Raw genomic sequence first — 13,458 nt, forward strand, 5'->3', positions numbered from 1 at the left:
TAATTTTTCTAAGATTATAGTCACCTCTTTACTGTCTATCATCCTGATTTTGTGCTTAGATTTATCAAATTCTGAGAGAGGGATGTTAAGTTTACCTACTAGTCGTTTTTCCCTTCTATATTTTTTCCTTTTACTTACCCCCCCCCTAAGAATTTGGATGTTATATCATGTACTTCATATATTTTTAGTTTTGAAATTGTTTCATTGTTTTTGGTCCTTTTTAGCAAGATGTAGTTTTACTCCAAATCTCTTTTAATCAGAATTATTTTTGCTTTTGCTTTGTCTGAGATCAGAATTTCTATCCTTGCTTTTTTTTAAGCTGAAGCATAATATATTCTGCTCCAAGTCTTCAGATTTATTCTTTATGTATCTTTCTGCCTGAAATGTTTTTCTTTTAAACAACATATTGTAGGATTTGGTTGTCATTCATTCTCTTTTACATGTGAGAATTCATGTCATATACATTCACATTTATGATTTCTAAACATGCATTTTTCTTTATTTCATTTCCCCCATTTATACTTTTCTTTCTCCCTTCAATGTATCACTCCTCACCATGTTTTGCTTCTGACCACACACTTTCCTCAATCTACTTTCACTTCAATCAGTGCCTCTTTCCCCTTTATTTCTTCATCCCCCCTCACTTACCATTAGAGCAAGATAAATTTCTAAATCTAATTGAGAGTATGTGCTAATTCCTCTGAATCAAATCAGATGAGAGTAAGTTTCCACCAATAGTCCTCCCTCCCTACTTTCCCTCTACTGCAATTGATCCTTTATACTTCATCCTGTAATGTAATTCACCCTTTTCTACATCCACCTTTCCTCTACTCCCAATACAATCCTTTTTTTCACCCTTTGATTTTTTTCTATTTTATCACATCAAAATCAGCATATATCTACAATCTCTCTGTGTATACTCTCAACTGCCATAAAAGTAATACAGCTTTCAAGAGTTACAAGTCTCAACTTCTCATATGCAGATGCAAACAGTTCAATCTTATTGAATAACATGTAATTTTATTTGCTCTTACTTTTTTATACATTTCTTTAGTCTTGTATTTGAATATCTGATTTTATATTCACCTCTGGTCTTTTCACCAAGAGAGTTTAAAAATTCCCTCTTTCATTGATTATTCTTTTTCCCAGAACAATTGTGCTAATTTTGTTTGATAGCTAATTCTTGTAATATAAGCCCCTTTACCATCCTGAAGACCTTATTTCAAGCCTTTAAGGTGGAAGCAGCAATAAACTATAGCTGTAATGGTGACTGGCTGATTTTTAATTTGGTTCTTTCTGACTGCCTGCAATATTCTCTCCTTGACTTGATCTGGATTTTTAGTTACTGAATTCCTTGGGGTTTTCATTTGGGATGTCTTTCAGGAAATGATCAACAGATTATCTCAAGAACCATTTCACATTCTGGTTCTAGAATAACAGGGCATTTCCTTGATAATTTCTTGAAAGTGATTGTACAGGTTCTTTTTATATTTTTAATCATGGGAGTTCAATAATTTTTAAATTATTTTTTCTGGATGAGATATATTATATTTTTTTCTATTTCTTCACTCTTTTGATTTTGTTTGAAAAATTCTTGATATCTTAAAGTCATTAGCTTCCATTTGCCCAATACTAATTTTAAAAAATATATATTTTATTTATATATTTTTCCAACTACATGCATGGCAGTTTTCAAAAATCATTTTTCCAAGATTTTGAGTTTCACATTTTTCTCCCTCCATCACTTCATTTTCCCTCCTCTTGATGGAAAGTAATCTAATGTAGGCTATAAATATTTGACCATGCTAAACATAGACCCATATAAATCATGTTGTGAAAGAAGAATAAAATTGAAATTAAAAAAAGTAAAAAAAAAAAAGACAATGCTTAAAAATAAAAGATAGTAAGCTTTGGTCTACATTTAAACTCCACAGTTCTTCTCTGGGAGAGAATGGTAATTTCTATTACAGAACTTTTAGAATTATCTTTGATTATTGTACTGCTGAAATGAAGAAGTCCATCCTAGTTGATCATCACCCAATGTTGCTATTAGAATATATAAGGTTCTTCTAGTTCTGCTCACTTCACTCAGTATTTCATGCAAATCTTGCCAGTTTATTCTGAAGTAACAGCCCTCATGATTTCTTATAGAACAATAATGTTCCATCATATTCATATACCAGAAGTTGTTTTGTCATTCCCCTCTTGATGGGCATCCCCTCAATTTCCAAATATCTGTCATTATGAAAAGACTTGCAATAAATATTTTTGTATGTGTAGGACTTTTACCTTTTTGTGTGATCTCTTTGGGATATAGACCTAATAGTGGTATTCCTGATTCAAAGCATATAGAGTGTTTAATTGCCCTTTGGATGAAATTCTAAAATGCTCTCCAGAAAAATTGGATCACTTACAATTTCAGCAATAGTGCATTAGTGTCCCAGTTTTATACATTCCCTCCAACTTTTTAGTCATATTGAGCAATGTGATTAAGTGTGTGGTAGTATCTCAGAGTGGTTTTAATCTGCATTTCACTAATCAATAATTTTTTTAGCATTTTACATAGGGCTATTTATCAATTGGAGAATGACCTGTATTCTTATCCATTTGACTTAATTCTCTATATATTTAAGAGAGTAGACCTTTGTCAGATATACTAATTGTAAAAATTTATTTTCCAATTTTAAATCTTTCTTTTAATGTTGGTTGTATTGATTTTAATCTTTGCAAAAACTGTTTAATTTAATGTAATAAAATTATCCATTTAAAATTTTATAATGTTCTCTATCTCTTCTTTGAATACAAACTGTTCCTCTTTCCATGGAGCTGACAGGGGAATTATTACCTCTTATCATGTTTTATGTCTAAATCCTTTACTCATTTCAATCTTATCTTGATATTGTGTGTGAGATATTGGATTATACTTAGTTTCTGCCATACTGTCTTTGAATTTTCCCAGCACTTTTTATCAAAGTTTCAAATAGCAGATTACTGTAGTCATTTACTACTGTTTCTTTTGCACCTCAACTATTTCACTGACCCATCACATACAGAAGAGTTTTGATGTCTGATGCTTTTTAATATAATTTTAGATTTGGTATGACTAGGTCACCGTCCTTTGCAATTTTTCATTACTTTCAATGTTATTCCTCCATATAGACTGCTATTTTTCTTCTAGTTACATAAGGTAATTTTGGAAGTTTGATTGACATGGCACAGAATAAATAATTTAATTTGTTAGAATTACCATTTTTGTTATATTAGCTCAGCTTACTCATGAGCAATTAGCAATTGTTCAATTATTTATATTTATATACTGTGTGAACAGTATTTTATAGTTGTTTTCTTATAGTTTATGAATCTATTCCCCAAGTATTTTATGGTATCTAGGGTTACTTTAAATGAAATTTCTCTTTTTATCTCTTGCTGTTGTGCCTTGTTAGTAATATATATACAAATGCTGATGGTTTATGTAGATTTATTTTATATTCTGCAACTGTGATAAAATTGCTAATAAATTCAAGCAGTTTTTAAGATGATTTTCTAGGGTTGTCTAAGTATACCATTAAACCATCTGCAGAAAGTGAGAGTTCTGCTTCTTCATTGCCTATGTGAATTCATTTAATTTCTTTTCTTCTCTTAATGTTAAAGTTATTATTTCTAAAAGATATTCAATAAGAATTTCTAAATTTCTAAAATAAAATTCAATTAAGTGGTGATAAACACTGACCTTCTTGGGAATGTTTCTAGCTTATCCCCATTAAATATTCTGCTTGTTGATGGTTTCAGATAGATACTGCTTATCATTTTTAAGGAACAATCTTTTTTCCCTGTGCTCTCTAGTGTTTTCAGTAGAAATGGGTGCTGTACTTTGTCAAAATCTAGATAAGCATCTATTGAGATAAAATATGATTTCTGGTAGGTTTGTGATAGATATGGTTAATTATGTTGATAATTTACCTAATACTGCATTCCTGGTAAAAATCCTCAATGATCATAGTTTATTATTCCAGTGATAATTCCTGGATTCACTTTGCTAATATTTTATTTAAAAATTTGCATCCAAATTCATTAGGGAAATTGGTCTATAATATCCTTTCTCTACTTTGAGTCTTCTTGGTTTAGGTTTGGTTTGACTCTTCTTGGTTTAAGTGCCATATTGGTGTCATAGAAAGAATTTGGTAGACATCCTTCTTCACCTAGTTTTTAAACAAATAATTGTATAGAATTGGAACCAATTGTTCAGTATTCGGTAGAATTCACTTTTAAATCCATCTGACCCTGGATATCTTTTCTTTGGGGGTTCAATGTTGGCTTCTTGAATTTCTTTTCCAGAACTAGGTTTATTTAAATATTTAATTTCCTCTTCTTTTGATCTAGGCAATTTATATTTTTGTAAGTATTCATCTGTTTTATTTAAATTATCAAATTTATTGACCTACATTTGGGCAAAATAGTTTCAAATTATTACTTTAATTTCCTCATTGGTAGTGAGTTCACCTTTTTCATCTTTGATACTTGTAATTTAATTTTTTTTGTTTCTTTTCTTTAATTAAATTTACAAAGGTTTATTTAATTGGTTTTCATAAAACCAGCTTTTTGTCTTCCATAGTTTTGTTACTTTGAATTTTTTAATTTTACCGTAAATTTTTTAGAATTTCTCTTTTGTTAATTGGGGATTTTTTATTTGTTCTTTTTCTCATTTTTATTTGTATGCGGAGCATGATGATCTATATTTTATTCATGTAAGAATTTAGAGATATAATAACTGCTTTGGTTGTCAGTATGTTACCTCATTATTGTCTTTGTCTTGAATGAAATCATTAATTCTATGATTTGTTATTTGATCCATTCATTCGTTAAAGTTAGGTTCTTTAGTTTCCAATTGGTTTGAGGTCAATCTCTCCCTAGCCCTCTACTGCACATGATTTTTTTTTGCATCATGGTCTGAAAGAGTACATTCAATATTTCTGTCTCTCTATATTTTATCAAGAGACTTCTATGCCCCAATACATGGTCAATTTTTGTTGACCACAGAAACAAATGTATATTTCTTTCTATCCCCAGACAATTTTTCCAGAGGTTTATCTATATTTTCTAACATTCTGTTCACCTCCTTAATTTCTTTCTTGCTGATTTGGTTAGATTTATCTAATTCTAAGAGAGGGAGGTTGAAGACCCCCACCAGTAGAGTTTTGTTGCCTGTGTCTTCCTGTAACTCATTTAGTTTCTCCTCCCTGAATATGGATGCTATAGAACTAGATGAATATACATTTACTATACACATTACTTCATTGTCTATGGTACCTTTTAAAAAAAGGTATTGTTTCCTTCCTTACCTCATTTAATGAGATCTATTTTTGCAACTGCTTTGTCTGAGATAAGAATTGCTTTCCTTCTTTTTTAGCTTCAGTTGAAACATAATTTATTATGCTGTCACCTTTTACTTTTACTCCATGTTTATCTCTCTGCTTCAAATATATTTCCTGTCAGCAGAATATTGTAGGATTCAGTTTTTTTAATCCACTCTGCTATTCACCTCCATTTTATGGGGGATTTCATTCCACACACATTCAAAGTTGTAATTATTAACTATTGCCCTCCTTTTTATCTCCCATCCATTTTTCTTTTTCTTTTTTTATCAGTTTATTCCTCCTCCTCAATGTTTTGCTTCTGAATACCACCTCAATGTATTTCCCCTTCTATTCCCCACCCTGCCTTTTCTTTCTCCTTTCTCTTTTTCTCTTTTTCCTTGTCTCCCTTCTATCAGTTCCTCCTTCCTTCCCCTTTTCCCTCTTTAATGCTTAAAAGATAAGATAAATTTCTAAACTCAGCTGGGAGTATGTACTAATTCCCCTTTGAGTTTGCTTTGAGCTTATTAATCCCTTTCATTTTTTTTCTGATGAAAGTAAGATTCAGGTGGTTCTCACCTCCTCCCTTCTTTCCCCCAACTGCAATTGGTCCTTTGCAACTCTTCACGTGGTGTGATTTCCCCTTTCTACAGCCTTTTCTTACCTCTTTAATGAAATATTTGTTAAATTACAAAAATATTTCATTTGTTTTCCAATTACATACAATGCTAGTTTCTAACCTATCATTTTTTCTGCAAAGTTTTGAATTTTACATTTTTTCTGCCGTCTCTTTCCTTACCCCTTCCTCAATAGAAAGTAATCTGATATAGTCTTTACATTTGTTCCTATGACATGCCTAGATCAAAACTGAATGTGAAAAGAGAAAAAAACAGATTTAAAAGGATGAAAGAAAATATTAGTAGTCAAATTATATAATACATAACATAACTTTCAAAAAAATTGAATATAATATTCATTGGTCTTTATTTAAGCTCCACAGTTTCTTCACTGGATACAGATATTATTATCTATCATGGATTCCCTAAAATTGTCCCGATTCTTTCCCTGAGGGAGTGAGCAAGTAGATCAAGGTTTATCAACATCCCATGTTGCTGTAATGTTTTTAGGTTCTGCTCATCTCACTCAGCATCAATTAATGCAAGTCTTTCAGGCTTTTCTGAAATCCTGTCCCTCATAATTTCTTAGAGGACAATAGTGTTCCATTATATATGTTATATGGATGTATATACATATGTATATATGCATATGCATATATAAAACTTTCCCTAGGGTCTTGTGTTGGGGGAGGGACTGGTTCAAGACCTTTGGTTTTGACAACCCTAGAGGCCTTGCTTACTGGGGTTAAGAATTCCAGGGGTTACTCAGCTAGTACAGAATGTCAGAAGCTTACTCTCAGTTGTCCCTTTTGGGAGTCTCATTCACCACCGGTCTGGGTTTAGGTCTCAGTCTGGGTCTGGGCTGTCCTTACAGAATCTAGTCCCTGGGTTAGAAGATTAGGACTAGAAATGTCAGAGGGTAGTAAGTGCCAGAGAAGATCTGCCACCCACACCCTGGGGAAAAGTGCAAACACTTGGGACTATTTCTAGTTTTGTACTCAAGAAAGTCAGACCCTTTCACAGATATATCGGCTCTCTGTTGGGGGGTCTCTTGGCCTGGGCCTTCCAGACAGCTGAACTGGTGGAGTGGATGTCCTGGGTAGTCCCACTGCTGTGGTTCTGAAGGTAACCTCCCATCTCACCATGCCTGTATGTCTCCCAGACTGCATACTCCACAGTCTGAGCTGTAGAAGTCTCTGCTCCCACAGGGGAGCATTTCAGATTAGTCCCTGCTTTGCTCACATCACTCCTGAACGGGATCTCTTCTCTCATTCCTGAAAACACCCAAACTCCCCCATGATAGACCTTGCTGGAAGATGTTCTGTTCTGTTGTTTTGTTCCAAAATCTGTCAAGAGGCTTGATTAATGTTGTTTTGAGGGAAATCCAGGGGATCTTAATAAATTTCCTGGATTCTTTCCACCATCTTCGCTAGAAGTCCCTGAATTCTAATTTTAAAGAAATTATTTTCTTCATTCAGATTTTATTTCTCCTTTTCCCTTTGGCCAATTCAATTTTTAAGATATTTTCTGCTCCTCCTCCCACCGCTGCTCCTGCTCGGCTGCTGCTGCTTCTCCACCCCCGCCCGGTTCCCTTGGAGCGGACCCTCCTGGTACCTCTTTTGTGAAGCGGTGGCTGAGGAGACCCCGGACACACCATGGCAGATGAAAAGCCGAAGGAAGGAGTCAAGACTGAAGACAACAACCACATTAATTTGAAGGTGGCAGGGCAAGAAGGTTCAGTGGTGCAATTTAAGATTAAGAGGCACACACCACTTAGTAAACTAATGAAAGCCTATTGTGAACGACAGGGTTTGTCAATGAGGAAGATCAAATTCCGATTTGATGGGCAACCAATCAATGAAACAGACAGACCTGCACAGTTGGAAATGGAGGATGAAGATACAATTGATGTATTCCAGCAGCAGACAGGAGGTGTTTACTAAAAAGAGAACCTGCAACTGTACTCCAGAACTTTTCTCCCAAGGAAAACAATACATTCACAATTAGAAAACCAAGATTTGGTTCATCCACATCCTGACTACGGCAGTATAGTTTTCTCTTTGATTCCCTTCCCCCATTCCTTTATTGTACATAAAGTAACTGGTGTATGTGCATAGACGTAATTCGTATTTCTTTTTTAAACTAAATGGCCGATGGTATGTTTTGATCAACATCAAATGGAGATGGGGAGGGGAAAAACAAACTGGTTCTGTGAAAATATCCCTTTTCTCCATTAGTGGCATGCTCATTCAACTTTTATCTTTATATTCCAGTGTTATTTTGCTCTCACTGTTTAACAAAAAAAAAAACCACCAAAAATAAAAGATATTTTCTTCAGTTAATTTTTGTGTTTGCTTTTCTTAGATATTGATCCTTTTTTCCATAATTTTATTTTTTGTGGGTTCTGTCACACCAGAATCCTGAATCTTTTCAAAGATGTTTTCCTCTCTTATATCCTTAGAGAGCATACATTAGATTCAAGATTACTTCAACATTTAAAGCCCTCAACATCTTGAATAGACACAAATTTTTTCTAGCAGTTGTTGAAGGTAATCTGTGAAACATTTCTTGAGGCTACATTAATCTAGTTGATGATTTGAAGCACAATAACAGATTTCGAGAAATCCATATTGGGGTTTGGGGTTTGTTTCCTATTATACTCAGGAAGAGCAGTAGATATCTCTGGTACAAGGAAACTTGAAGTTTTTGATGATCCTTTGAGCCTATTCATAGGCTAGATCAAAGTTTTGGAATTTTGGAAAACATGAAAACAACTTCTGTGTTTTCATGGGTATTTTCCAGCTGCTCAGTAATATGAATTAGATTGTTGTTGAATATTAAAAGAACCTTGAATATAAGATTTTTTCCCCTGAAATTAATGTCTGGCTTCCAGAATGAGTAAATCCTAGAGGCACTCTGTAATCAACTGCACTTGTTTATTCTGGAATCAATGCACTTGCATTCTTTCCTTTTGAAACCCTGGAATTTGGAAATAATTAGAAATAATAAGCAACTTTAGCAAAGTCAGGATATAAAGTAAACCCTCATAAATCTGCGACATCTCTATATATGACTAGCAAGATGCAGCAGAAAGAGGTATAAAGAGAAATCTTATTCAAAGTAACCTCAGACAATACAAATACCTGGGAGTCTACCTGCCAAGGCAGACTCAAAAATCTTTTTGAAAACAATTAGAAAACACTTCTCACACAAACATCAACTGCTCATGGATAAGTCAAGCTAATATAGTAAAAATTACAATTATACCAAAACTATACTACTTGTTTAGTGCCCTAACAATAAAAATTCAAAAATATTACTTTTATGAGTTAGAAAAAAATTGTTAGTAAATTTATATGGAGAAATAAAAAGTCAAGAACTTCCAGGGATTCAATGAAAAAAACTGCAAAAGAGGGTGGCTTAGCCTATCCTGATCTAAAATTATATTATAAATTATCAGTCATCAAAGATGTCTGGTATTGACTAAGAAATAGAGAGGTGGACCAGTGGAATAGACTAGGTGCAATAGCAAGAAATGATTATAGTAATCTGCTGTTTGATAAACCCAAACTATCCAGCTATTGGGATAAAAACTATCTCTTTGATAAAAAAACTGTTGAGAAAATTGGAAGTTAGTATGGAAGAAATGTACATTAGGCCAACACCTCCCACCCTATACCAAGATAAAGATCAAAATAGATACAGGAAGCAAACTAGAAGATCAAGGAGTAGTTTATCTGTCATATCTATGGAAAGGGAAGCGGTTTATGACCAAGGAAGAGATGGAGAACATCATTGAAAACAAACTAGATACTTTTGATTGCATTAAATTAAAAGGCTTTTGCACAGACAAAACCACTGTAACCAAGATCAAAAGAAATGTAGTAAATTAGGAAACAATTTTTTCAACTAATGTTCCAATTTTATTAATTGTAAAGTCACTATGCCCTCCCCCACCCAATTTGTCCACATTGCTATTAAAAGGTTGCCATATCTGTGCACTTTAAGGTCCTTGGAGGGAATATTTCATGATTTTAAGGGATTGTTTACTAGAGGGTTTTTTTCTGAACAGTAATGATGAAGATAGAAGTATGGATTGTCATTTTATTCTTGTAGTGAATCGCTAAAATTAGAACCAGAAAATTTTTTAAAATTGACTTAGACTACCAATGGATACTGATAGGTTGTCACATAATTTATCCTTTAACATTTCACCCATATTTTTGCAAATTTTTCCCTGAAGGATTTATATCTGGAAAGTTTCTTTAGCAGCTATCACATTCCACCTTCTTCTGTTACAAATGATGAAACCAGAGCAGTTAATTAACTGCTATACTGCTGGGCATATTAATCACACATATTAATGCAGAGATAAGAATTATTCTTGAACTTGGATCATTAGATAGAAATAATTAGATAAGAATGAATAGAAAAACTCAAAGATTTAGAATTACTAAATGGAAGTATATCTAAAATAGATTTTATTTGTATATATGCATGTCTGGGCATATGTTTGTATATATAGTTGTACCTAATGGTAAATGGATCTCCAGAGGGTGCAGGGGAAAGGAAGAAAAAAAGAAAAAATTCTAAATTTATTACAAACATAAGAGGTATAAAAAGTTGTAAATAATAGATTTGCAATTTCATATGTGATCATCATGGTATTTATACTATGGTAAGGATATGCTTGTTTTATTTCATAAATTAAAAATAAAATAAATTTTTAAAAGTATTTCATTTTGATTTATGGAAGAAAAAATGAACTAATGAATGATGAGCTTTATTCCAGAATAGGGCAATCTCCCTTGTTGAGACAGTAAGTTCCTAAACTGAAGAGTTCTAAGTCACCTGCTTACCAGTTCTCTAGAATCAGAGGACATTTAGTAACCCAGCCCCTTTGACTTCAAAGCTGTTGCTATTTCTACTATGCAATAGCACACTTTCTGAGAGGCCTATTCATATTTAAATCTTTCAAAAATCTCTTTTTTTCTAAACAGGACATGATCACTCTCCTCCAAAAAGAAGAAATAAGTATAAACTTCCCATTAAAACTACAAAGAGATTGTTTCAAAAGGTGCCTTTTGAGACAAATGAAAAACATTTTTACTTGCTTCATAAACTCAGCAATTGACAATTCATTTTTTTTACATAGAGGGAAAACTTTAAAGTCCATTGACATATGTGTCCATTCTTAAGAAATACCAGCTGATGTAACTGGTACTATAACCATCCTTCATAGGCCACATCACAGCATCTGCCTACCTACTAACAAGATGACAAGTCAACACGTCTTAGCGAATTTCACAACTGTCACATGGCATGAAAACAACAATTCCCTATCCCCTTTTTTTTAGGTTTTTGTAAGGCAAATGGAGTTAAGTGGCTTGCCTGAGGGCACACAGCTAGGTAATTAAGTGTCTGAGACTGGATTTGAACCCAGGTGCTCCTGACTCCAGAGCAGGTGCTTTATCCACTAGTGCCACCTAGCTGCCCCCTCCCTATTCCTGTCTTGTATCACTCTGTATCAGAGAGGTTTTGCTCTCATGCTCTGCTAGACCATACTGCTGGGCATATTAAATCCCTTGCTATTTAAACAGAATAATCACACTAAACTCCTGATCACCAGGTTTTGAATTCACTAGAATCGGAGGAGATTTCAGATCTAATTACTTTTTATAAGAGTATAACAGGGTATATGGAAAGAGAACATGAGACTAAGAATATGGAAGCTTAGAAACATGATCTCCATAGTTATAGAAGGAAAAGATCTTTTCTTATTAATTACCACAGTCAAGATGCTCTGAATTCTAAAGTTCCTTAACATCTATTTGTGTCCAATTTCCCGACTATAAAATTAAGCTTAGGAATTATTCTGTCAAACATCTGATACAAATATGTATCAAATGGAATGAATAGAAAAATTCAAAGAAGATGCTACTCAAAGTCAATGCACTTATGTAGCCTAAACACAACTATTTTGATATTTGCACCTAAATTTTACAGCTGTCTTCACCTCTATCATCATTTCATCAATAAGGAGGTAGAATGCACCAAAATAATAAAAGCTGCTAAAATATTTTAAATTCCATAGATTGTCTGCTCATTTCTCTAAATTTTAGATTCCACAGCAGAATAAATATTTCCTGCCCAAAGTGTTAGAAATAAATCAAAGCTGCCTAACAGTGATGACTGTGTTGGTCTCTGAATTCTTTCAAAACTCTAAATTTAAATATTTCAAAAACATTTCTGTTTTCAATTCTCCCATCAGCAAAGTGAAATAAAGATGCTATCAGAATCAATTATCTATGTACCTTAAGTGTCCACATATCAAAACCATTCTCAGGGCAGGAAATACTTCATTGCTTGCAGTTAAATAATAAAACCATAGAGCACAGATGAGCTGTGGACCTCCAAATCTAGGTGAACCACAGAACAGCCATGGTTGTTAATTTTTCCTAGAGAACAACCTTGTTTTCTTTTGATGTCATTTGGAACATATTTTTATCCAATGAATCAATTTGTTACATTAATACAGAGTGATGAATCTTACCACAAGGTCTCTACTTATAGCAAATGGAATTTTCAAGTTTGCATAGCTCTAAAGATTTTTTCCCCAGACTATCTTTTATTATGAACAAGGAAGAAGCTAACAAAGAAAATCAAAACAGTGGTGCACAGATATTTGTAGTGCAATGGGAATGACACCACCCTGAATCAATGATTGGTAAATTTTTGACTGGAAGAATCAGATTATAAGGATGCTCAGAAATACTTTTTGATCAGTCTGTTCCATCTTTTTACACAGGCTGCCTGGATACTTTGCTGATTAATTCCTTCTCATGACAGTTTCCCCCCATTCTTCTATTTCATTTTCCAATTAGCATCTCATTTTCTTATATGTATATCCACAAAACACAGCACAATGGTCGGTGTAAAGTGCTTAATTGGTGTTTTATGAATCACCTACATATCTATATATTTATTGGTATATATATATATATATATATATATATATATATATATATATATATAATTTATCTGTCTGTCCACTTACCTATCTATTCAATAGAAAAGGTGATGCCCCTGCATCAAAAAGGTCACATTCAAATATAACCCAAGATGCTTTCCAGATAAAGTAGCACTTTATATTCCAGAAATACACAGCAATCATTAGAACATTAAGGAAAAGGACATACTGAAATGTACAGAAGAAGAAAAGGAATTTTTTTTTATTATTGACTTCCAACTAAAGGGTTCTGAAGAAGCTACTTTTCAAACTGACCTGTATAGAGTGATCTATTATCTCCCTAAGGAACCTCTCTAAGATTGAACATCATTCTGACCATTGACAACCTTGATATATATTACCTGTTTTTAGTGAATCCTAGAGAGAAAAATGATGTCAACAGGTTTTCCAGATCTCTGTCACCTCAAGTTGGAGGAATACTGAATGGGTCCGAGGTTCCACCTGACAAAAAAGATGTCTT

The 13,458-nt window shown here is 33.3% G+C and overlaps 1 pseudogene; it reads left to right on the forward strand.

Annotated features, from left to right (window-relative positions):
* The first annotated feature begins 7,623 nt into the window (after positions 1–7,623).
* LOC141516114 (small ubiquitin-related modifier 2 pseudogene) lies at positions 7,624–7,933 on the forward strand (annotated as a pseudogene).
* The last annotated feature ends 5,525 nt before the right edge of the window (positions 7,934–13,458 follow it).

This window comes from Macrotis lagotis, chromosome 3 (genome assembly GCF_037893015.1).
Source record: "Macrotis lagotis isolate mMagLag1 chromosome 3, bilby.v1.9.chrom.fasta, whole genome shotgun sequence".
NCBI classification, from domain to species: Eukaryota; Metazoa; Chordata; class Mammalia; order Peramelemorphia; family Peramelidae; genus Macrotis; species Macrotis lagotis.